Source organism: Rhagoletis zephyria, unplaced genomic scaffold (assembly GCF_001687245.7).
Source record: "Rhagoletis zephyria isolate East Lansing unplaced genomic scaffold, Rhagoletis_zephyria_1.1 Rzeph_scaffold_00379, whole genome shotgun sequence".
Classification (NCBI taxonomy): Eukaryota; Metazoa; Arthropoda; class Insecta; order Diptera; family Tephritidae; genus Rhagoletis; species Rhagoletis zephyria.
The window spans coordinates 44,841-71,016 of record NW_016157463.1 but is presented as its reverse complement, the minus strand read 5'-3'; the positions used below and the strand labels follow the sequence as shown (position 1 = coordinate 71,016).

Here is a 26,176-nt window from a genome sequence, read left to right as displayed (position 1 = left end):
ACATAACGAGCTTGCTTTACTCTGGGTACCAGGTCACTCGGGAGTTGGTAATGAGACATCTAACCATTTGGCCAGAACTGGCTCACTTAAAAACTCGGAGTGATAAAAATAAAAATGATGCCATCAACACAAATAAACTATTTTACCAATACGCCACAGGCAAATTTATGAGTGAGACAAACATGTGAGGGGGANAGGTGAGCGACTATCGTAGCTCTTGCGTTAATCTGCTCCATTGTGCACAAATTTCGGTGTAGCTCAGTGATTCCCAAAGTGGTCCAGGGGAGACTCGACGGGGGTCTACGTTGGCGTGAAAAAAATATGGGGGTCCACGAGTTGTAACTGGGGGTCCACGAAAATTTATCTATAGTAAAGAATCAAAATGGTTGCTTGATATCCGCTTTATTTAACTTTATTTTTTTTTAGTGGTGTGTAGTGCTCTTGACGCACTGCTGTACTTACCGTCACTTTATGTCTTCATACGTAGGGAAGCCTTAAAGGCCACCTTCAGACTAGAAAGAAACTGATATTCTTATAACACTGAGTGGGGCGCGGCGAAAAATGCTGGCGGCAGATATTTAAGCACTTGGGTATTTTCAATGCTATAGGATAGTACGCCACCATTACCTTTGTTGAAGAGGTTCTATAATATTGAGTTCCCTGGAGCTGAATGCCGGTTTAATTCCAGCACTGTGCCCGGAGTCACACATTATCGAGTCTTCGCTGATGGCTCCACAACTGACTCTGGGTCGGGATGTGGGGTCTTCTTCGAACCTAATGGAGATAAGCTTCACTTGTATCTTGGGGAATGCGATCCTCAAAGCCGTCATGGCTTAGGCATGGTGTAAAATACGTAGAGTGGAAGAAGTTTACATATCCGAAGTGGCAGCCAGCCTGCACTTAAGGCATTGGCCAGCCCTCTATCTAAGTACTTCCCAACTAGTTCGGCAATGCAAGTCTCAACTTATGTTATTATTTTATGTTGGTAAACATAACGAGCTTGCTTTACTCTGGGTACCAGGTCACTCGGGAGTTGGTAATGAGACATCTAACCATTTGGCCAGAACTGGCTCACTTAAAAACTCGGAGTGATAAAAATAAAAATGATGCCATCAACACAAATAAACTATTTTACCAATACGCCACAGGCAAATTTATGAGTGAGACAAACATGTGAGGGGGAAGGTTTTGCTAAAGAGAATGTAAATAACGCTAGCGCTCGGAGTTCTCTTAAAAAATATAACTCCTCAGAGCTAGAGAGCACTTTGATCGCATTACGAGCTCTGTTTTTTAAAACTTGCAAGTGTGTAATTACATCGTTTTAATAAAGAGAACACGATAAATTATTTTATTTTTTATTTTTGCCACTTCGAATTTAGTTTTGGAACTCACCCGCGATGCAAATTTACATCGTTAGCTCTAGTCTTTAAATTTTTGATGAGCTTTGGGAATATGTTAGACATGTAGCAGCTGGGGGTCCACCGAAACCAGTGAGGGTTTGAAAGGGGTCTACGGGGGAAAACGTTTGGGAACCTCTGGTGTAGCTGCTTTTGTTGGGATGGTCATAGTGAACATGACTCCGAGCAGCTCAGTCGCTGGTATTTGCATTGACAGGCATTCGTATGTGATGAGTTTCAGAGGTACGGTTTTGGCGGTTGGAACGGCTTAGGTTAGGTTAGGTTGTACGAATTTCAAGGCCCCACTGTCTCGGCGGTTTGAGCGGCTTAGGTTCCAATTCGCGTCTACGCTTCGGTTGTACGACTTTCAAAGCCCCACTGTCTTGGCGGTGGGAAAGGTCGAGGTTCCAATGCGCTCTTACTTCGAGAAACGATTTTGAAACGATTATCGTTCAAACGATACTGATAAAACGATGTCCTCAAAACACTGATTCATGTATTTGTTTTGCTGTTACGTGCTGCTGTTACTGTTACGTGAAGCAAAACTCGAATTGAGTGGACGATATCGCACAAACGATCCAACAATTTTTGGTTTTCATGAAACAAGACAATCTCAGCACGATATCGTCCAGACGATTGTCGTCATACGTGATTCATGCCCAGACCTCGCAGTAGGGATCGTCCTCGTATGTAAGTCTGTATAGGTACGCTTAAAAACAACCGTGTCCCGTTAGTATTTGGGTTAGGTGGAAGTCCGCTTCTCCATGTCGCCTGTTAAGCCATTTGCTTATACTCGGAATGAGTTTATATGCCCCACGACCACTAGTCGTACGGGTCCAACGAACCTGCCACTGCTGTAAGCAGTTTTGATTCGCTCTTTCTCTACCGCGTTCAGCTGGATCTACCGCTATATCTCTTGTCACTATGTCAATAGGACAAAGCCCTGCGATTACCAGCGCTGCCCCATCTGAATGCGCAGCACACTCTTATAGCGCCTAGTCTATATAAGGATCTGATTTCCCGGGCATATAATCTAATCTTAAAGGTGTATTGTTCATCATTTGCAAGTCAAATTTATTAAAGTTTTATAGATCCTCTTAAATTCTTTTAAGTTGACAAGTACTTTTATTTTTTATTGTCGCACCCTGTAGCAATTTTAAATATCCCTGCTTTTGTATTAAATTTCCTTTGATTTTCTTATGAACCGGAAATACATATGCCACTTACCGTGCGAGGGAAGCATCGTCTGCTATTTGTAGCGTATCAATCAACAAATAGCTATCTCGCTTCTCTATTGCACGCTGCTGGCTGCATCCATTGACTGTACAATCTGGCGCTCCAACACTGCACTTGTAGTTATCCCACTCGCACAGCAGTGCGCTAAGAATGTGCAATTAAATGGGAAAGAGTGGGCCGCCTAAGGTAATAAGTAATAAGCTAAAGAAATCGAGCGTGGCGAGAGATACATTTTGTTGGAGCATTGGAGCATGCGAGATTTTTGTAGCGCACTCTTTGAGAGCATGGAGCACATTAACTTTGTTTACTTTTGTGTGTATTGGTGCGTATGGCCGCATTGTTGGACGGATGCACAAGTGTGTGTTTGGATTTTGTTTATTGCGTTTCGTTTCCAAATATTTATTTGCAACCACTGTGTGGAGCACGCCGTCAAACGCCGCATGCTGATTTGCAATAAACCAAAACAAATCGAAAAACCACAAAGAAATAAAGGCAAATAAAAATGTGAATGCAAATACATACAAATAAGCGTTGATTTGGGGATCGACTACAGACACATGCATGCATAAGTGGTGTGTGGCTGTGTAAGTATGTATGTATATTTGTAGAAATGGGTATCGGATGCATTCAGTATGTATGAATGTTGTGTAGTCGAACAACAACAACAACATTAAAAGAACCATGAACGAGTAAGTTTAAAAAAAAACAGATGCAACTCACATAGATTATGAAATGAAATGACGTTGCATGGTGTGTTTCAAAAACGCATTTCGTACTAAGGACATATAACAATTACATAGTATGTAATTGATCGACAGCTATTATGAAGTTGGCCGCCATGGCTGAGTGGTTAGAGTCTTTAGCTTCCTGGTCAATCCAATATGAAAAAAGGCGTGAGTACCAGGTACTCCTGAAATTTTATATATAATCGTTCCGGAAGTAGTCCCGGAAAGATCCCGAAAAAGCCATGAAGTAGACCCGAAAAGGTCCTAAACTAAGCCCGAACTAGCCTCGAAATGGTCCCGAAAAAGTCTTGAACTAGTGCCGAAATGATCCCGAAAAGAGCCGGAATTATATCAATGAGGAGTTTTACTAGAACAGCTGATTAGATATGATTTAATTTGTACTACTTTTGTACTCGTCTTGGTGCGTCTACGCGTAACAGTTTACGTAAATTTTTACCATACCGGGAGCATAGATGTTTACACATCAAAAAGTTTTATTTTCAGTGGCGGTCGTCTTAGGCAAACTAAGGCGAACCTCCGGGTGTATTTCTGCAATGAAACACCTTTTCATAAAAAACCATCTGGCGTTCGCATTGGTGTGATACCATCACAGTATAGACTACAAATTGGAAGAAGAGCTAGGCTAAATACTAATCAAGTCTCATACAGCCAACCGAAATAAAAATAAAACCTTCGGTAAATGTATGGGATCGACCATAGTTAGTTAGTTAGTTCTACTGAAACTTTGACCCACATATCGTCGGGTGCGAGGATGACCGCCCTGTCTCATCAGCAAATGGTTGAAGAACGCAATATTTCAGGATTTGTTTCAAAAATGCTCTATCTCACCCACCGCTTCAAAAACGTCCCCATCTGAAGATATTTTCAATAAACTGTTGGTTGAGATAGGGCATTTTTGAACCAAATTTTGAGATAGGGCGTTCTTCAACCATTTGTTGAAATAGGTCGGTCTTTCACTCAGCAGACGTTATGCTCTAATTCAAATTGTTTTAAAACAAATCTTTTTATAGTTCTGAGATGACAACTTCAAGCATTCTGAATATTTTTTTTTCTAATATTTTTCTTAAAATCAAAATAAACTGAAATTCCATCAAACGGTTTAATTTATGCACTATTGGCACCAACTAGAGAATACATAACGGAAAAAACCTTTTAATCTTAAATAAGTAGATTAGATTATATTAGGCCTGCTAGTCATTGCGTAGATTCGCAGAGACTATTGAGTTTCATAGCGTTTCCAGGAGCAATATTGAAGAATATCGCGGTGCTGTTGGCAAATTGGAACAGCTTTGTGTTGCCGTCTTTTGGTAGCTGTTGTTCTTGTATTTGGCTAGTCTATCGGTCGTTTTCGTTAAGCTCAACTAAGAGTAGGACCCAGAAACGTGCTGTCTCGATGGCATCGAACCAAAGTGAGATGGTTGTTAGCTGAGTGGGTTTGAAGGGGTAAGTGAAGAGGTGGTTGGTACCTTCACAAATCGGATATAGGTTGATTACGTCGAAGTCAAGTCTGATTGAGTAGCGGTAAGATCTGTTTCTGTTGCGTATCCCTGACGCAAGGTCTTTCAAGGTTGCTTAAGATTTTCGTCTGTGAAGGGTGGTCATTACAACACCGGTACAGTGGTTGGTAAGTCCGGCTCTCGTCCTTAAGTAGAGATACCATCTGACGCGGTAGATGACTCTTATACCAATAAGTGCCTATTTAAATGATCAAGACGTTTCTACGTTCCGGAATGACTCGAGTTTTATCCAACCGAGATCGGAGAATGCTACCAATCGCTTGTAGCTTCCTCCAAACTCCGATCTGCTTACAGCATCCTCATTCGTTGCGCTTCTCCTGTAAACTTTTTAATTGGTCGGCGAATTCTAATAATCTCTAATAAAAAAAGCAGTAACACGTTTTATTGGGCGGGGTTATAATTTGAAGATATGCAGGCTTAATTTCCTTACTGAGAAACTGAACATTATGACGGGCAATGTTGCCAGAAGTGAAGCTTTATCTTTAAAATGAACACTTATTTTCATGATACTACTATTTATTTTATACTGCACATTTGCGTTGCCTACCCACTGTTAACAATCATAATGAGTTCGTTAGTCGGTGCTATAAGTTGTTGTGACTGGTTTTGTTGGCGACATGAAATATTTGGAGCGGAAGTGGTTCGAGGGAAAAATACAAAGGTACACAGGTACAGCAGCAATGGAAATGGAGAGCAAGGCGAATTGAGCGAGAGCTGACAGCTTCACTGATGGCTGGATAGGATGGTCACATATGTACATACTAGAGATGAGCACGGGACTAAATATTTATTACCCGATCCCGACCATCCCGAAATTCAGTTTTTAAGTCCCGAACCCGCCCATCCCGACTTTTTCAGAATTGTGCCGCGGGTCCACATGTGTTTTAAATTAATTTTAAATATAAAAAAAATAATGAAAGACCTGTCATCTTCCGTTTGTTGTGTTTTGCATTGCTGTTAGTTTTCGTTTTAATAAAACATAAAAAAGTGCATATTTCATACATCGCTTTTGAGGAAGATTTTCTGAATTTGCGGAGGCTTTGCTTTTATCGGGAGTGTCGAGAACGGATTTTGGTCAAGTCCCGCCCGCAAAATTTTTAGAGACCTTCCCGATATCGTACATCCCGGCCAATTTGAAATCAGTACCGTGGGTCCCGCGCGCCCCCATATCTCGCGCCCATCTCTAGTACATACATATGTGCAGTTGATGTTGTGGCTACCTACATACATACATACATATATGTACTCGTGCCGTCATGTAAAAGTATGTACATATGTACATAAGTGAATGATTGTGTGCATAAAACACGTTTAAGCGGCTTACCGATTCTCTGACTTTTCTTGTCTACGCTCCACTGGCCAAAGCAAACTGTTCTCAACCTGGCTTGAGTAAGAATTTTATCTTATTTAGCTGGCTTGTCACGATATACATTTGTACATACAATATGTATGCTCAGATATGTATATGTTCATATATGTATATGTTTGTGTGTATGTATTTCTGAGCTTGGTTTGTATACACTTCTCCATTGCTTTTGATTTGATATTTTCCCAATTGTTTGCGGCAATGGCTCATTGTTTTTGTTTCTTTTCTTACTTTTCTTCCAATTCAATTTCAAAAATTCAAACAATGCACAGCTCGCTCTCTCACTGTGTTCCAAATTCCAAATGTAGCCGGCTACCGCGCTTGCTCGTGCTCCCCTTCTTGCACAAATATTTGCACATTTGTAGTATGCATGAATGTACATGTATGTGTGTGTGTGTTGCGGTGTTGCCAGATTTCTTTTCAAAAAACTGAATTCACATGAAAAAACTGCATTTTCAATAAAAAAAATGTATTTCAAACAAAAAAAAAACTGTATCTTTAAAAAACGAAAGGATTTTAGAAAAATTAGGAAAGGTGTTCGCATAAAAAAGTGTGGTCATGTATTTGGTTTCGGCGGTATATAACTGACGAGGCCAGCCCATTTTTATCTTTTTTTGCGTTCTCTGTCTTATTTTTATATCCTTAATTGTAGTGACTGTATAATGGGGTTTTGGGGCATTATAATTATTATGTGCTTTTATTTTGGTGGTGAAGGGATATACCTCTCACACAGAAAAGACTCGCCCTCTCTTTAGCTTAAAAATGTTCTTAAAAAAAATCGGAAAGTGATAACTTAATTTATTCCTTTGTGCTGGGAAATAATTTAAAAAACTAGTCACTGTTAAAGCAAGAGGGAAATGCCAACACAGCGGGCCCCTTGTAAAAGAATAGACCTAACCAATTTCGTAGATCTAGTCAAACTTAAAAAAGTATGAAAAGTGTGAGACAAGCCACGGGACAGATTAGACCACTGCGCTGCCGCTGTGTTCGGTCTTTTGAAGCATTTGTGGTCCGTTTGAGGCGCTCGTCGGCTGTTAGTGTCCAGGGTCTCGAACGGAAAAAATCATCGGCATACTTCTATAAACTCACTGCCATGCCAGAACTTTGTCAATATAGCTAAAATAATGAAAAAAGTTGTCGCCACGTAAAATATCGTCAATGTGTTCTTATTTCTAGTTGCGACTAATGCTAATATTCAGTAAGTCAATCTCATCTCAAGTCACTAAACTCAGGACTTTTTGTGGCTTGAGGCGATTGGGTATTCAGTAAGAGGAAGTCATAAAAAGTTCACCAAAAAATGTGTAGTGAAAACAAACAGATACAGTCAGCTGATAGCTACGGTGACCATCCATCCTGTATTATATTTTCAGGTTTATTCAATGAATTTTTCCCTACTTGACCTTCAAATGACCTCGAACCTGACGCGATAGAGGCTAACAGACCTCGGATTCGCGTTCAGCGTACCGAATAACAAAGGGATGTAGAGGTTTGGTTCAATATGCTGAAACTTTGTTTTTTGTTATACTTCCTTACTTGTTTTCCTTTTTAATTTACCTCTCTCTTTGAGAATAAAAAGAAATATTTTTTTTCAAAATTGTTGTTGTTTAGGATTAAAAACCAGAATGTGTGTGTGAGTTTGTGTTTAAAATTTTAAAACTAAATTACTTGCAAACGTCAAAAATGCTAAAAGTGTCTCTCAGCGGTTCTAGCTTACTATATTTTTATCTCGGATTTTATAACTTTAATAATACATAGTTTCTTTCTAAATCTCATTTAATATTTATATGTTTTAAAGTTGTAGGTTTTTTTTTTTTAATGAAATTGTTGTGAAAAAATATATCATCGCTTAATTTTCTCGTTTTTTTGTTTGGTTAAAATATAAAGCAATTATCGTATTCTCCATATTTTTTCTTTTTGTGACCTGCTCAGAGCCTGTTGACAAATCATTGACATTTTTTTAAAACTAGAGGCGTGAGACAACTTATTGAATACCAAATCGGCTCAGAACCGATTTTCACCACTTACTTACTTAGACTGCTTGCTAAAATCTACCAAAATTCCTTCAAAGCAACCAAACAGTAAACATCTTACCAATTTTGGTAGAAAAAAGCAAGAACGGCACCATCGACTCCAAGCGTTTCTAAAAAAACTGAAATATGGCAACGCTGCACTTAAGTGAATTTTCGAAACGCTGAGTGGGAGCGCCGCCTGGCGACTTTTGGGAGGCATACAAATACAAACGTACTTATGTACGAATGTGAGAGCGCACTTGCGCAGTGCTCCACTAAATTGCTCCCAGCAACAACAAAAAATAGGAAAATACCACTCACACACACACATACACATTCCCACATTTGCTTTGCTATATACAAATTGTTTTTATTTGCCTTAACAGCGTGTCGAAAAGCGTCGTAGCTGGCTTGTTTGCTGGTTAAAGTACCTTAAAGTTGTTGGTGGGGAATTGGCTACACATACGAACGTGTGTATTCGTACTTCCAAATTTAATTCGCCGTTGATTCTGACTTCGTGTGCTGGTGCTATTGCTGCCGCCCGCCTTGATGTGCTTGCTGGCGTCCAGCTCTTCTCAGTTCAATTGTGACCGCTATTTCGACAAGTTGCAAGTGCGTGTAAAGTTCGCTTCCGTTTGGAATAGTTTATTTATTGTGTTTGCGTTGAAACGCCAAATTGAGATTGCAGTAACAAAGTTCTTAAAAGTTATATATATAAGGTAAGATATCGAGAGAGAAAACAAAACAAAACAAAAAGTTATAGTAGTGCGTTGGAAAGGAATGCAAATCGAATTGTCACATTTCTTAAAGTAACAGAAGGCTCATGCTCAAAGTAAGTGAAGTGGTGAGGTGAAGGATATATTGAAGTGGCAATGGGAAAATTTGTGAGACAACTGTGTTGTTGCAAAAAAAAAAACGCAATACCTAATCATGTGAAAACAAGTTTAAACTGGTGGTGCAAAATTAATATTTATTACAAAATACAAATTCCACTTACGAGAAAAAATTAGCATCCGCTATTTTATAGCTCTCGTCTATTTAAGTTAAATTAATGCTTTTAAGCTTCGCAGACGACATTTTGTAAAAAGTTGTCGACCGGTGCTGCGTATGTATTGTGTGTTGTTTGCTGCGTGTGCGTGTTTGCCAGTGAAATTGCGTATGAACTACGTCACATTTGCCTTTTTTTGTTCGCAAACATCCCTTTGCTGTCTGTGTGTTATTTGCACATATGTATGTACATACTTAGTACATATGTACCAACCATTTTCGTTCAAGTTGGGAATTCGTTAATTTCTTTCATAGCAAAAAAAATTCGTTTATAGTTTTTATTTATGTAGTTGTTAATGTGAAAAAACACTTCTCAATGAGTTTTTATCACGTGTTATTCATTTGGTTGGTTTGTATTTGAATATTTTTGTTGTAATCGATTCCACCTGCTTTTGCCGAATGTGCGTAAGTACTTTCTGCCCTCTTAACGACCTTTCGGACACGCTGACCGTAGTCATGGCACTTCATCATCGCTTGATGTCTGATAAAACTTGATTAGGGATGGTGAAATCGGATATTGAATTCGTGTATATTTTATAGTTGTCAAGTTATCGCAGTTAGTTTGAGTTGAATTAACTAAATTCATTGCTTATCAAAACGAGTGTGAGATTATGAAAACAGAAAAGGCGGTTTAATCTATATATAAATAAGTGAATTTAATACGAAATTTAAATCAAGGGATTAATAAAAATCTGAAACTTATTAAAAATTCTATAATTCTATAAATCAATTATTCCTGTAACTGTATGCTTACTAAAAGGAAGTTATTAAAAAAATAAAAAGCACATTACTATATAACTGCTAATAAAAATTGAAGCAGCTATCGAAAATAACAACTAACGATTTGTATAATGTAATTTACATTAATGAAAAAAATATAAAAAACTATTAAAATTATTGGTTTAGCTACTAAAACGTAAATTTAAAGACCGCCGTTATGAGTGGTAAAATTTGAACTGTTGGAACGATGAAGAGCTCCTTTTTTAATCGACTTAAAGAAAGCAGGAGGTTATCAATTTATTGGAATATTTTTGTTATGTATGTTACCGCATAACTTTGGACCATAATTATTTTTTTTTTAAAGAAAAGATAGTGGTCTCACACTAATTTCGTTTGGATTCCATTATTGGATCATAAAGAAATTAACGGTACTCGTAAATTTTTGTTTTTTTCTTTTTGTTAAAAAATTACTTGTTTCTAAAATATTCTTGATGCGGGAGCCCTATAGTTTTTAAAATATTTAATATTACAGTTTTTTCTGAAGATTTTTTTAAATTTAGTAATATTTCTGCGTAGAACACCATTCTAAGTAGAGCTTTTTCCTGCGGGCGTTCTTCAAGCAAATAAAAACCTTTTATCAGTTCGGCTCCGGCTACACTGGCCTCAGTATTTCTGCGTGGAACATCCATCTTTCTAAGCAGAACTTGTTTCTGCGTGGGCGACCGCGCTTCAAAAAAATCCCCTCATCAGTCTAACCCGGCTACACTAATTTAGTTCCCCTACGAAAACACCTTCTGTGAATACATATTCTTATTGGGGGCATAAAACCCCATCCTCTCCATATTAGTTAAACTTACGGAGAAAAGTAAAAGCAAACTTTATTTTTTTAAATTGATGTTATTCCATTACGATAATTTGTGAAATAATTAAACAAAATAGTATGTATGTAAATAAATAAAATAAGTAAAAGTGAGTTTCTAAAGAAAACAATTAAAAATTAAAATGAACTTATATAATTTATATTGATATGAAGTGTTCTTGTTGTGTTGAATCGACCAATGAATAGTGTGTTTACTAAACAAGTAAAAACTTAAATACTCAATATCTTAAAAACTAGAAGACTCTTGCATCTAAAAGTGGCTACAGTTTAAAAGTGCAAAAAAGCCTCTAAAATAGAGCAAGAAGTGACGCAAAAACGTAGAAATCAAATAAGGAGGAAAACAAAGAAACTAATTGGCAGTGTTAAATATACAAATTGGCCAAGGTATTTCAAAAATATAACATTAAAACAGCATTTAAAATGAGGAACAACGTTGAAGGGATATTAGAAAATAGCACAAACGAAGAACACCCACTACACAGGCAAGGTGTGTATGAGCTGACTTGCGAATGTCAATAGGATAAACAGGGCGCAAGATAAAAACAAGATATAGTAAAATTATAAGGCCAAAACTATTTACCACACCGAAAGCGAACTTCGCAAACCATTTGGCAGAAAGCAAATGTACACCAATTAAAATAGGAATGATAGCCAAAAGTCTCCAAGAACAGCACAAATATATACCAATGAAAATAGGAAGTCTCCATGTACACATAAAGGACAACGCCTTAGCATTGATTTTTACCTATATGTGGATCTAGACCACAATAATCAGGTAGTGAGGATGCACACCACAAAACAAACTACCGTTTAGAATAAAAGAAGAACCCCCTAATCTATAACTATAAATATTGACGTAAAAACAAAAACTATTCTGAACAAAAAATTACACTGGAAACGGAACAAATAATGATCGTACAACTCCGAAATCTTACGGTCTTAAAATCAAACTCTACAAGAGATGATGAAATCTGAAATCAGTTACCTAACCTACAGAAAGAATCTAATAAAAAAACTATTTATTTTAGTATTATTTTATGAGCCACGAGTGTGAACGCTGGTATAGGGTGCGCTGAAACTGAGTACATACATACTTAATCGAAGATTAATAAATTAAATCGATCTTAATCCGGTTCGGTTTGATTCCAGAATCAGTCCAAATAAAAATAATTTTAAAATATGCATAATTTTCCCAGGTTCATACCGAAATAATAGTCAAGATTGGGTAGTGAAATAAAAATGCTTTTTTAGTATAAAATGTTTAGCAAAAATAAAAACCGAAAGCGTTTCAAATTTGTAGAGAATAGCTGCAGGTATTTTTTCGAAATCTGTTGATTTGTATGTCTCTTTTTTTATAATTTTTACTAAATTTTGTTAGGTAAAAAAGCATATTTTCTTTATCATGATATTTGAGGCTTGACTTTGGTGCAAAGTACAACTTGCCATGCAAAATATTTTATCACGAAAGAAATACAGCACTTATTCGCCATTTTTATTTCCTTCAATCAGAAAAATATTATCTTAAGAAAATAACCACAAAGCCCTCGCAAAGAAAACAATATGAACCTACATACGAGTATAAGTACATATACGGCACACACACATCTGTATGTGTACATATATATATATATATATATGTAAATATGAAACCACGACTCTTAAAGCAACTCGATCGTTCCTCATACAAGCAAGCTCAAGATCACAGTGGAGGCTTAAAGCTAAAAAAATAACATTGACTACAAAGATAAAAAACCATAGACTTCGGGCTACAGTGAAAAAAAGCAGCAGTCGAGCATAACAGAGCAAAAGACGACCACAACATAAGCGGCAAAAAAAAATCGAATAGAAAAATAAAAATGAAAGGAAACTAAAGTCCAATGCAAGAACCTATTTCAAAGCAGACTGTAAAAAATAGTAAAAACAAATCAAACGCTGTAGTAGAAACAAGTAAACATAAAGTCAGAACCTGATATCCATCAAGTGAAAACCAAAGCAAGGCACTTTGTAAAATGTTACATTCATATATTAGTATGTATGTATGTACATAGCTAAGTAAGTTCCTCGGCGACAACAAGAACCTTTCCTAAGCAGAAGAGGTTAGCGAATGTGAAGGGGATACGAGTAATCGAAAACGCTGGCACATAACATACCATACATATTATTCATACCTACATACATATATGTACACACATACTATACATACATATACGCATAAACCCGACTTTAATGCAAACAAACAACTAATTTCGAAACGAATGTTGTTGAGGAAAAAGAGGGAGAAAAAAGGAACAAAGAAGCAGATAAAAAGAAATGTAATAGCGAGACGGAAAAGTTCTGAGTCAATAAACAATGTGGTATGCGGAGCAGCGATAAGGCGACAAAGCGGTTGGGGCATCGAAGAAATGATTAAATGACCAGCGTAATTAATAAAGCTAAACAAAAAATTTTGTTTTTTTGGAAAAAAAGAACACAAGAAGCGAACATTTACGGATAGGTTCGTGTTGATAATTTGGAATTCTGGAAATTTGCAAGCATAGTTTCAGGAATAAATGTAAATAGAAAATTTCCGATAACTTAACATAAGACATGGAAGAAATAATAATGCGCCACTTTGAAATGAAGTCAAACAAAAGATGGAGAGTTTAAGTTGAACTGAAAGACGATGAAGCGAGAAAGAGATGAAATCACATGGAATAAAATTAAATAAGCTAGTGTGTTAGATATAATGCGATTACACTAAAAATGAAGTGAAAGATATTAAAAACTGAAATTAATTAAAAAAGTTAAAAAAAATATTTTAATGAAAAATACACTTGAAAAATTGCACAATTTTTGTTCAATTAACCAAGGAATGAATTAAGTGGGAAAAACTTAAGGTATATATAACTCTTTCCGATAGCACATATTTTTAATAAATTATGCGGAAAGCAATTAACCGAGCGTCAATTAAGCGGGGAATACTGTAAATAATGTGAAATATTGTAAAGAGTTATGAAGAGTAAATGAAGTTGAAGGGAATGATATAGAATGACACGGAAATCGTACTTATGAAATGAAATTACACGAAGATTTGAAAATAAAGTTACAAATTGGGGAAGAATATTTTATGAAATGAAATGGGAGGAGAAAGGGAAGGAAATCAGCTGAAAAATATGAAGTGAAGCGGAGTTGAAGTAAAACAAATTTAAGTGAAGTAAATTGAAACAAACGTAAGTTAAATAGAACTAAATGAATTTTTAATAAACGGATTGACATGAAACGTAATGAAAGTAAAGAATGAAATTAGCATAAAAACTAAATAGAACATGCACTGAAATGACTGCATAAACAACGATTAATAACTAGTGAAATTCATCAGTAATTGAGACGGATGGAAATGAAATGAAACTAAATATTTAAGTGAATTAAAAAATAGTAGTGATTTGAAAAAGCGATAAAGGGAATGGAAATGAAATGAGATGAAAAAAAAATGGAAAGGGGGTGGTCAAAAATCTAGTGAAGTGAAACGAAATGAAAGAAAAATGAGTTGAGACTGAAATAAAGTGACATGCAAGGAACTGAAGTGAAATGGAACAGAATTTAAATTGCGATGTGAAATGAAAGAAGTTAGAAAAAGTGAGACTAGAAAAATGAAAAAAAAAACCAAAGACGAAATCGCACCTAAAAACTAAAAAATGTGCTAGTGATTACTACCAGCAGACTACAAAATGACAAGAAGGGAACTGAAGAGAAATGGAATAGAATGAAATGGAACTCAATGAGAATTGTGATGTGAAATAAAAGAAGGTATCAAAAGTGAAACTAGAAGAAAAAAAGAAAAGCGAACCAAAGAATAACGAGAAAACGAAGCAAAAAAGTAAAATATGTGATAATAATGAATAGAAGAAGTATGATTAGTAGGATCTGGGTTAGCAGGGATTAAACCAGGTTTCAACAGAGTGATGTGCTATCCAGGCTTCTATAGAATTGAGACTAAAATAAAATGGCACGAAAAGAACTGAAGAGAAATGGAACACAATGAAAATTATGATGTGAAATGAAAGAAGGTAGCAACAAGTGAAACTATTAGAAGAAATTAAAAAAGAAGAAATCGAATAGAAGTAGAATAATTAGTAGGATCTGAGTTAGTGCGATTTCACTAGGCCTCCAAAAGAGTTATGTTCTCTTCAAGCTTCCTTTTAATTTTTACATATAGAAAATCGCTAACAACCAAAGGGAGCATCCGCGATCTTATACATTGGCTATTGCTTAATATTGGCATCAGGTAATGACATTAATGGCGACTGCAGTGCCTGAGTCGTTAGAGTTGCGTACCACCACTATGGAAGACCTAGGCTCGGTCAACATCTATGTAAATTAGAAAAAGTTTTTTCTAACATCGTTCGCCACCATCGGCAGGCAATGGCAACCCCCCGAGTGGATTTATGCAACCAAAAAGTTCATAAAATCCAATTGCCGTTCGGAGGTGACGTAAAACTTCAGGTCCCTCCATTTGTACGACCACATCAAGACGAACATCACAAACTGGAGGGGAAGTTCGGCCAAACACTTAACAATAGTGTACCCACCAAAATATTATATTATTGTTATTAATGACATAGATGGTCTGTGTTCGACAGGAAACGCCATCTAGTTCTTCGCCGCAAGGAGCTTAATGTTATCCAGAACGAAAGCGACGACAACAACCTTTACCATCTGGAAGAAAGAGATCGGGACAAACACGAAGAAACCTTGCTGTACAAGGGAGTTCGCCGGCCAATGCCAAGGTATGCAACACCAGTTCAGCTATTGGTGACTTGTAGGGCGCAGTAAATGAAGCTAAACACATGACACCACACACTATAGAAATCTACGGGAAATATAGGAATATCTTAAGGTGTTCCACTAGAGCAGATTGAAAAGAAGAATACCAGTGGTAGATGTTGCCATATCTGTTTACATTGATGGTACGCTAGATGGAGCAGAAATTACACCAAGCTGAGCTAATCTTCTACTAAGTAAATAACACGATCCCTGCCGGAAAGATCGCTATCTAAGCGGATAGCCAAGCGGCTTTCAAAGCCATAGGATCCAAAGTAGTAAAATTGTATGCATGAATGTAGAACAAAAAAGTTCGACGCGTTCGCATAATTTCGTAATCTGTACGTTACTAATTACTGGATCGCTGGACCCAGAAATATAAAATAAGACAAAGGCTGGCTTAAGCAGGTACTGCTCTGAGGTAGTAAAAAAAAAAAAACGAGGAACAAGAGATGATTACTACTTGTGAGCCAAACGAGAGATTGCGAGGTTTTTCATTAGGAGAGAGGCGGAAGATCTTCTGAAACTGTGCTATTAAACCGATGCTACATCGAGCTCTCTCAATTGTCCGTTTTCTTTGGCGATGATCGGACAATCACTCGTGGCTACTGAAGCGTCAATTTCATTTTGGGTAGCTTTGATCATTCTTTCCTTTTTCTTTGTAAAATGGACTTCAGTTAGGGGGACATTACACTCGCCAATAAAGGATACTCAGAGCACATAGGAAACTATTTATACAAGTAGAAAAATTGAACTTTACATATACGCCCTCCTAACTTATCCTAACCTGTAACTAAGCCATAGATAACTTGTAGAGTTTAAATATAATGTTTAACAAAGTCTTTAGGAACAAATTAACAAATACACACACCTATTATGAAATCGAAAAACCAGTTAAAAAACAAAATCATTTCAATAGGGCGGACCGTGAAGTACAAAGGAGAATAGTACGTCGTTGAACTGAAAAGCCAGACAACGACTTGCACTAAGAATTTGGAAACGAAGGAGAATAAAGCAAACTACACACAGGAAAAGGATGAATAACCGCGCAGAAGGAGAAGTAAATGGTGGCCATTTCAAGAATTTAGTTAGTCAAGTAAAAGGCGAACTATGCATGTATGTGTGTATGTATGTAGGTTTGTATAAAAGTCAGTCAGATGTGAATGTCACAGTGGACTTATGGCTGAGTGCGCGAGAGACAAATAAATGTATGTGCATAATATTCAAGTTTATATAAATACAAGTATAAATTAGGGTGCATCACTCTACAAAAAAATGTATTGTTTTTGCATCGCCGAGATATTTCAGAAAAATGATTACATTCAAGTCAGCTGCACCGATTACCAGAAAAAATCGAATTTTTTATTAAAAAAAATTAGTTTTGAAAAACCTTTTTTTCCAAAAAATTACCTTAGCCGATAGAAGAGTTTAAGATTAGAAATTGTGAATTAAAATATGTAAAGATTTTATCAACTGAATCAAAATAATGAGATTTCTGAAGTTACTCCCAAATCGGACAAGCTCACGTAAATCTTAATATTTTTTCCAAATATTTTGGCCGAAATCTTAATATACATAACGTCCAAATGTCATAGCTTCCAAAGTAGAATGGTCAATCAACAGTTTTGAGCCCTACAAATCCCTAGGTGGGAGACGAAATATTCTCAGTCTTGCTCCAGAAGGCTAGTCACCTTGTGGTACTATGGTTGAAGGCGATATTTTTTGAAGCTAAGCTATGCGGAGGTACTGTGGAGGCGAGCGAGGGCTTTTTTTATACCCAAGGCGGTCAGGAGTAACCCAGTCTTCTCTAAGAAATACTGGCGCATAAATCTAACCTCATTCCTCTTAAAAACGCCGAAAAAAATTCTTAACATTCACATCTGGCACACTCTGCTGCCAGTCATTTTGGCCAAGGCACAACATGCGTATGCTAAGGGCAAGTTCACAGAGACTGTACGAAACTGTAGAACAACACATTGACAAGGCTCTAGAGTACAAGGAATATGCTCGAGAGGTATTTCTGGATATTTCTGGAGCTTTCAATAATGTCTTAAGCGAAGCTATTATAAAGAGCATCGAATAAATAGGCGTAGAACCTGCTATTTCGTTGTGGATTAAAAGGGCACAGGGAATTAATAGCGGAATGGAACGACGCTAGGGTAACCAGACGGATATGCAGAGTCACACCGCAAGGTAGCGTACTATAACCGCTATTATGGCTACTAACGGTCAAGAAATTACTAAAGGAATTGGAGGGCAAAGCGCCCAAGCTAGTGACGTATGCCGACGATATAGCCGTAGTAGTAACAGGGAAGTACTAGAAGTATCAGTAATGTAGTGAACAGCGTCTTGAAAGTCGTTGACCAATGGGCATCTCGAGCGGGGCTAGGGGTTAACGCAGACAAAACAGGCCTTATACTCTTCACAAGAAGAAATAAGGTCCCAGTGTGGAGACCCCCGAGGCTATGTAACATCGAGTTGACAATTAAAGATCACAGAAAGTAACGGGTGATTTTTTAAGAGCTTGATAACTTTTTTTTAAAAAAAAACGCATAAAATTTGCAAAATCTCATCGGTTCTTTATTTGAANTCAAAGCATACTGAGCATCTTTCTCTTTGACACCATGTCTGAAATCCCACGTGATCTGTCAAATACTAATGCATGAAAATCCTAACCTCAAAAAAATCACCCGTTATTTGTGAGTAGTCTTGGATAGCAAGCTGCTATGGAAGCGAAATGTTGAGGAAATAGTGAAGAAGGACAGTAACGCCTGCCATGACAGTCCTGATGCATTGCTTCTACACAGCAATAGTCAGACCAATACTGCTTTATGGCGTTTTGGTGTGGTGGAAAGCGGCAAAAATGTCCTAATACCTTGAACCAATGGAGAAAGTTCAGCGCCTCGTGGCACTATGGATCACGGGAGCACTAATGCCCACTCAAACGGCTGCTCTTGAAAAATCCTCAGCTTACCGTCCAGTGACATATTCGCGGAAAACCGTGCTGCTAAATCTGTAGGTAGATTGACGGCAATAGGGGAATTCAATTTCCGAACATTTGGGCACAGCCCAATTGGAGTGGGAAGCACCGGCACTACCGACTAAATGGCACGTAGCCTAAAGTGGGACCGAAGGAGGAGACATAGCGCAAGGGAATGAAACCTAGCCGGAGATCTCTAAACATTTCCACGGTCTATGTGCGGCTCAACGCTGGCCAGATTAACCTAACCTAAATATATGTATGTATAATAAATTTTATATTTCCGTTGAAAAAACCACAACTTTTGCGAGGCTCCCTAATGTACATACATACGTACGTATGCATAAATGCGACATGCGATTATCGAAAAAATACAAAATTCTCAAGTAAAGTAACAAAAAGAACACGCTGAATCTGAAGTCTTAAAATCACTAAAAAGCCTCCACTCGAATACAAGTAGCACTCCTGGTTAGTGAAGCCTATCTTCATACACATATACATACATGCACAGTAGGGTGGTCCTTAAAAATATCAACATCTTTACCCCTTTATTTCATTTTACGCACAAAAGAGAAGCATCCACGAAAATTTCAAAAAAAAAAAAGATTTTAGAAACGCTATCAGAAATTAAACACAAATAAAAGGTTTTTGAATCACAAAAACTTTACAAAATTTAGACTTGAAATCTGATAAATACAAATTCCTAAACTCGCTAAGTTATAGCTGGTCAAGGTAAATATTTTGTAGAATTTTTGCGATTAAAAACAAAAACAAGTTTCTTCAGAGCCTGGTATACTTAAAGAAATAAATAAATAAATATATTTTTTTAATTTTTATTAATTTTCTTGGTTGCCTTAATTTCGTGCGTAGAACAAAATAAATGGGCGCCCCATGCTGTTGATATCTTAAGCACCACCCTAATGCACGGTTATTACTTTTTGGCCATTTTGGCGTTGAACGCCTATTGACAGCTCCATTGTTGATGTTCACTTCCGCCGCACAGTGTGTGTGTGTGTGCGCGAACGCGTCTACCCCACCGCCCCCTCCATAGCAGCCACCTTGGCTGAATACACCATACAAACGTATGTAACTGCACTTCAGACGCCACAGCCAGATACTCATTTAGGTAGAATCGTATTCGCCGCTTTTTTCTGCTGGCCTTTTGGCAGAGTTTCGCTGCGATGCTGCAAAATGGTTGTTGCCCCACATGGTTACTATTATTTTGGGCTATTGTTTTTCGTTATGCGATATGTATTTTTTTTTTTGGCTTTATTTTTCCAAATATATATGTATATTTCGCTTTATTGCCATCTACTCTCGCACACATTTTCTTGCTTTGCGCTGCTCCGCACTGCTCTGACTGTCCACTCGAGCTCTTTTGCAACTTTCGAGTAATATGATGTTATAGTGCTATCTCTTTCAGTTGCAAGGATAATGCGCATAAAAGTTCAAATTTTGCAAATGCAAAGTTGTTTAACTGTAGCCAAATTTGTGAAATGGGAGAAAGGATGAAGGATGGCACAAAAACAAAAAAGAGAGTGGTTGAGAGAGCGTGAGAAAAATTGGTCAACTAACTTTGTAGCTAATACACCAACAACACAGGCATTTACAGACAAATGGCAACAATATTTAAAAGCAACAACAAAAAGCACTGTACTGTATGCGGGTGGTGACTGTTGGCGCTTCGTACGTCAGCAATCTATGCAACAACAGAGTGGCACATGGCACGCGCACTCTACTCGACGAGTGCTCCAGCAGAAACACCACCATCGCCAGCAACAACATAAAAAAAAAAAACAAAAACAAATTTTGTAAGGCAACGTTGTCGTCTATGCGTCATCGGAGGCGCTCGTGGTAACGCATTTTTTTTTCGATTACTGCTATTACTCTGCATATGTATGTATGTGCGTACGTTGATGATTGTTGCCTCTTCTCTTTAAAGTTGTGTGTGTGATTTTGACTGAGCTATTGTTGTTGTTTGCTTGCGTTGTGTGAGTGTGTTTTTTTTTTGCGGCTGAATATGCTCCAAAGCGGGGTCATCTGCGCCAATGCGACGGCTGCCACCGAATTGCCGAATTCAGTTGACAAAAGTCGCCACACGAAGGCAGTTGTACTCTACGCTACGGTGTGTTATCATTTTTGCTTGCCATTTGGAAAGGCGCGTGTGATCACTAGTATATATTTGTACCTACATACATATGTACGTATGTATGTTTGTATATTCGAAAAGTGTTTTTGCCGTTAATCAAAGTTGCGTTATTCATCTGCTTCTTCTGCTGTTGCTCTTGAAGTTGCAATAAAAGCACGTTTTGATTGAAATATTCTGCAGCGTATTACGGGCGAGTGAGTGTACGTGCATGTGTATGAATTTATATTCAGCAGCGCGAAAGGAGACGGAAATTGGCAACGAAACATTTCATGCCGCGCGAATTGAAGGTTGGTTAGAGTTGCCAATAAAAATAATGGAAATACATACATACATACATAACAAAAAAAATAAATATAATAATAATAAATAATTCATAATAATAAAAGCAATAACAATAGCAATACGAATAAAAGCCAGTTGCTTAGTGATATGGTAGATTTTGGGTCTGGCTATCGATCAAGCAAAGCAATTTATTGCGCAGGATATCTGCATACAAAACTCCTAATTTATATCCGGAAGAAATGCATGGATTAACTTACACATAAAATGACAATTCATAAATATCGAATTAACAAAAAATACCTACACCGTGTAACAAAATGAAAACAAAAAAAATTTTTTCACGAACTTTTTAAGTGATCTAAAGTAGCTGCTAGACGTTGCAAGTGCAAGTGGTTTTGAAAAGTGTTTCGAACTCAGGAATTTCCAAAAGTGATTTCAAGAGCACACACGAAAACATTTCCTACAAGCTTTAACAGTTGTATGAACAGGCTATTGAAAAAATGAGACTACAGCTCCATGGGGGTAATTGCTTATATCAATTACAAGCCATAGCTCTTGGTGGAAATGAGCTATTAGACCTTGCATGTAAAGCTTCTTTCTTAGGCAGTCGTAATTTCCGATAGTGGAACTTTCCGATACAACTTTTTGTCTGTTTACATGGCGAATGCAGAAAATTCCCCTTTTAGCAGTGTTACCAGACATCTTTATGCTAATGAGAAAATCAATGATCTGGAAATTTTATTAAAATTGCTAAAATGGGCACAACACAGCCACAAAATGTGGAATGCATTAATATTTAAAAACTTCACATCAGTAGAATAAATTATTTATAAGTACATACTAAGTACTTATGTACATATACTGTTACTCACAAAATTAAGCAAAATCGCAAAATGTTTAATAAGAACTTCAAAAAAAAAATGCGGTTTTAAAGCCCTTTAAATTTTAATATAACAATATGCAAATTTCAAATGTCTGAAAAGTCGGGTTGATTTTTGATATTTTTTCGATATAAATTATTTTCAGATTTTTTTATATGAAAAAATGCTTAGGCCAGTCAGCAACCAAATTCTCAAAAAGCAACGACAATTGGACATTATTATACTAACATTTAATGGGGCTATAAAACTGCATACCTCATTTTTTTTTAGAAATTCTTAATAAAAAGTTTTCGATTTTGCTGAAACTTCGCAGATTTTTTTAAGTTTCGTACAAAGTTTCATTTTTCGATTTAAATGTGGTATTTTAATACAACATAAACAAAAAATTTAGCATGTAAACCATTGCGAATATTAACAAAAAGAACTCTACGCTATATTTTGTGAATTACATGTTTATAATTTTATACAACTCAGCGCCACCTAGCGGGAAAAGAAAGATGTTCATCATCTGGTTAGCCCTTTCAGTACAGAAAAAAATCAACGGTTGTAACTAAAATCTGAATTCGTGTTCCGCGTAATTTTAGGTCGTTGTTTTCAAAAATACAATATTTTTATTATTATAAAACTGTTAGTTTTACCTTTATTCAGCGTCGATTATATTAGACCTCGGTACCCTAGCATCGTAAAATAGGAAGTGGTCTTAATTAATAATATATAATTATATTGGGTTATTATTACAAAATAGGACGATGCCGCTATTCTTCGGTATATCTAAAGGATAAAGATGGGCCAAAGCTGAGGGTAGTATATTTTTGCCTAATTTTAAACAGTCAAAAACCATGGGTTCAGTTATCTCACCAACCATTTTTAAGCAGAGATTCGTGCAATAGATATTTGTGTCCGAGAATAACACATCTTCCAAATGCATCTGCATTTATATTGGAAAGCCTTACTGGCTTTGTAGCCTCACGTAATACGTAATTAGTTCAACACACTTAACTTGATCGAATAAACAAAAACATGATTACCTGGTACACTGTTGGCTCATTGACCGACGAGGGTAGCGGGGTGGGGGTAGTGGGACCGAGGTTAAGATACCCGGAACCCATGGAAAAATATATGTATATTTTCTCAAGCTGAAACATACGCCATAGAAAAATGCGCGGACTTTAATAGCAAGCGAAACTACCGGAATCAGAACATCGCCATCTTGACTGACACCCAAGTGGCTATCAAGGCTCTTAGATCTCACCAGGTAACATCTAAACTGGTGATGGAGTGTCACGAAAAGCTGAATACCCTTGGTCTGGCCAATCAGGTTTGGGTTCTATGGATTCCGGGACATATTGGTATTAAAGGAAACGAGATTGCCGACAAACTAGCGAAGAAAGGTGCATCAACGCCTTTCACCGGCCCAGAGCTTTTACGTGGCCTGGGAAAAGGGGAACTACAGTACAGAGACTTGTTCGGTTAGAGGAAGAGGCTCATGGGAAACGCTACTGAGATAATCTACCAGGTCTAGATCAGTCCAAAGCAGTTTAGAAGAATGTGCTGCACTGATGCACAAATGCAAAAGGCACCTGGGTAAACAGCTGATAACAAAAGGCGTAGTGAAATCCGTAGATTTAGGTTCCATACTAAAGTTTTAAGTACAATTGCTACTAATTTGATTGACCAACCAACATTCCTACATCTACAAAACACAAACGATTTTCACTGTGATTTAAAAATATGAAACGGTATACACAATACACAACAAAATCAAAGTTTCAATCTTGAAAAGTCGATAACTGTTAACACGAAACACGAAAGCAGAAAACTAATAAACTCAAGTGCATGAGTGAGCATGACAGGCCCACCCTCATTTTCCTACGCCTTCAAACCCTTCCTCCACGACAATTTTCTTTATGTAATTGCAAAAAAAAAAAAAAAAAAATACAAAAACGGCCTGCAAGTTTCGATTTCTCGTTGTTATTGCCAATGTAGTTGGTTGACGTGTTTCATTTTTATCTTGAACGCAAATGTTTTAGTTGATTAGTTTGACATTTCTTAGAGGAGTTGTTTTTGTTTTTACTTTTTGTTTTTTAAGTGGAAAAAACAAAGATTTTTAATTAAAATGTAATCAGTAAACAAGTTAACTGGCGACAATCGTTGCTCGAGCGTATCGTTTGCATCTTTTCTTAGTTTCACACCAATCACGCCAATGAAGTCAATTAGTCAACATTGGGAATTTTTTTCTTTTTTATATTAGAGTGCTCGATTGTGTTTATTAATGTACATATGTAAGTATGAATGTATGTATGTTGAGAGGCAAGCGATAGGAAAACAAACGAGCGGCATATAGGCCTGTGTTGAAAAGTAGATAAGAGAAGGAAAAGTGGTGTGCGATTCACGTATGAATGAGAAAAATGTGTAATTCCATTTTTTTTTTAGTATTTCACAGTGATCGAGAACAAAAAACGATCAGCTTTCTCTGGCTTAGAATCAACAATAGTGGTTTTCACTAAAATGATTTTGTTATCGATTTGTTTTTCGTTCTGTTATCCTTATTTGATCTTAGTCCGTCTTGAAAACGTTCTCGATACTTTCATTCTCATTGCAAATATTCGCGAAGTTCCGTTCTTTTTTTCTGTTCTTTTTGACAACGTTCTCTTTGAGTGTTGTTCTCATTCTGTAGTTCACGGAAATGTTCCTTAACGTTTCGTTCCCGGTTCAAACTATGTATTCCCTTTCTATCATCTTAAATTGGTTGATTTCAAAATCCGCAAATTTACCTAGGCCATCATTCGTAAGAGAGACTTCTGTTTAAGAATCTCAGAAGCGTCAGTGTTATTAGTCTGATACCAACATGTTTTCGATTCTACTTACTGGACTTGCAAAGTAATGAGTATTTACATAAAAAACCTTTGAATATTTAGTAAAAAGTGAACTTAGAAACCCGATTAATTGTCTTATTCACATTTTGCCATTGTGTAGTCGTTGCCTAATTTTTATCAATCTTTTAAGCGACAAATTTTAAACACTTGACAAAATTTCAATTTCAAATTTCAGTTTATAAATATCTAGTTTTTAAATGGCCAAAAAGTTATGTTCAGTATGCGAAGCACCAATAGTTTAAAATAATACAATTTCTGTTCAGTTTTTTAATATTGACAAATTTTTGCTAATTTTTTGAATGACCCAAACATTTTATTCATTTTTTAATTGTCAAAAAATTAAGTATAGTTTTTAATGAACAGGAATTTATGTCGAGTTTTTAAATGTTCAAAATTTTTCTGCTCTTTTTAAAATCACTAAAAATTTAACTCATATCTGAATTGTCAAAAAATTAAGTCTGGTTTTTAAATTAACAGTTATCTATATCGAGTTTTTAAATGTCAAAAATTAAAATCAGTTTTTAAATTTCCTAAAAATTATACTCATAGAAAAATTACGAAAAAATTGTGTACATTTTTGAAATGAACAAAATTATGTTCAGTTCTTAAATGTTCGAAATTTTTCCTCGTTTTTAAATCACCTACAAATTTTGCTCATGCAAAATTACCAGAAAAATTGTGTTCAATTTTTTAATTACTTACAAAAAAATTATGCCCAGTTTTTAAATGTTCAAAAGTTATACCAAATTTTTTAACTACCAAATGTGATATAAAATTTTCCATAAACCTTTAAGCGAAAAAAACAATTTAATTTGTGTAGGTAATGGTGGATTTCTACTGGATGTTAAATTACAAAAATTTGAATGAAAAAAAAATTGGCATTAAAAAATTTTCATGACATTACGCTTTTAAATTATAATTTTTTTTTCGTAGTTTTAGTGCCTAGTGGAAATTTGGCGCAAAAAAATAATTTATTTTATTTTTTAATATTTATCATAATCTGTGTTTTTGCTTTCATTTCAGCTCACTGGCAGTAAAACAAGTATTATGAAAAACTGAAAAAAAATATTCCACTTATGTGAAAAGTGAGAAAAAATTTCTTTAAGTGTGGCAAAGAGAAAATCAATGAGAAAAATTAAAAAATATTGAAAATTATTTTTCAAAAAGCAAATGAAAGTGTTGAAAAAAGTTAAAAGTTTCAAATCCATCACTTAATAAAATTTATCATTAAAATCAACTAAATACAGTGTTATAAGTAGTAAAAGAAATCTTTCTATAGAGTGAAGATGG

General features: G+C 36.2%; 1 long non-coding RNA gene across 1 annotated transcript; it reads left to right on the top strand.

The window, feature by feature from the left end:
• Positions 1 to 8,723: 8,723 nt before the first annotated feature.
• On the top strand, positions 8,724 to 25,946 carry LOC108359364 (uncharacterized). The gene is made up of 2 exons (XR_001846905.1): positions 8,724 to 9,103; positions 25,910 to 25,946. It is a non-coding gene; the product is annotated as an uncharacterized LOC108359364 (long non-coding RNA).
• The last annotated feature ends 230 nt before the right edge of the window (positions 25,947 to 26,176 follow it).